Below are 884 nucleotides of genomic sequence, written 5' to 3'. Positions count from 1 at the left end.
CCGCACCCGCGCGGGTACCTGGCGGGGCTCGCAATCCCGCAGGACACGCGGCGTCGACCTAGCGGAGATGCGCGAGCGCGCGTCACGGAGCTTAAGACGCCGCTTCCGCCCCGCCCCCGAGACGCCTTCGCCGCCCATTGGCTGGCGTCGGGGGCTGGGCACCAATCGCCGCGGGCAGCCACCCTCCGCCCCGCCCCCGGGCCCCGGGCGTGCGGACCCTTCCTCTGACGCGGGTTCGAGCCGCCCTCCGGCCTACGGCGCAGGCGCGCGCCTGCCGGACCCGAGAGAAGCCGGATTCTAGTCCTGTCTGGACCCCGGGGGAGAAGAGTCCCAAAGCGCTGGAACGTCACTTCGTCCTGCGGGGGGCTCGCGGCGTTTCTTGGCCCCTCATTTGCCCTCCGCGCTACCCCCAGGCCTTCGCCACTCACAGTCCGAAGGGGAGCGCGGCCCTGCTCGCTGGGCTCGGAACTCTGCTCTCTGCTCCCAGCTCAGGAGTCCTCGCTGCTCACCTCGGCGGGGCTGCCAGCCGTAAACCGGCCGCTGCACAGCTCGTGCTGCACGCTGGAGCGGCGCCTTCACACAGGCAGAAGCTCGGAACTCAAAGTGGATGGCGAGATGAGCTCACGCTAGACCCTTTAGTCGACACCAGTTTTTGTTCTCAGTAGACAAACCCCGCCTGACGACGGTGCTTCTCAAGAATTTTCCACTTCAGAATAGCGGGAAGTGATGGCGTTCAGTAGAAAGCGCGTCCAATTGTGAATGTTGGCCTTATCCCTGGTTAGCAGTAAGGATAGCTGTATGATACCCTCTCGGGGTGCTGGACAGCTCCCGGTGGGGGCCGAGTGGTCAGAAGATAGGCACTATACTGAGTTGCTGGTGTTTCA

General features: G+C 65.4%; 1 protein-coding gene across 2 annotated transcripts in view; it reads right to left on the bottom strand.

Moving 5' to 3' along the window:
* The window catches only part of OAT (ornithine aminotransferase), an 18132-nt gene extending 18029 nt beyond the window's left edge, over nucleotides 1-103 (bottom strand). Inside the window, exon 1 of one of the 2 annotated variants that reach the window (XM_012723890.1) lies at nucleotides 19-103. The gene's annotated coding sequence lies outside the window, so the exon portion shown is untranslated. The remainder of the gene's footprint in view (nucleotides 1-18) is intronic. The other variant, XM_004680374.2, reaches the window with a different exon arrangement.
* Between the last annotated feature and the right edge of the window lie 781 nt (nucleotides 104-884).

This window comes from Condylura cristata, unplaced genomic scaffold (assembly GCF_000260355.1).
Source record: "Condylura cristata isolate star-nosed mole 26May11 unplaced genomic scaffold, ConCri1.0 scaffold00011, whole genome shotgun sequence".
NCBI lineage: Eukaryota > Metazoa > Chordata > Mammalia > Eulipotyphla > Talpidae > Condylura > Condylura cristata.
Note: the sequence above shows the minus strand (reverse complement) of the source record. Positions and strands in the feature narration are given on the sequence as shown.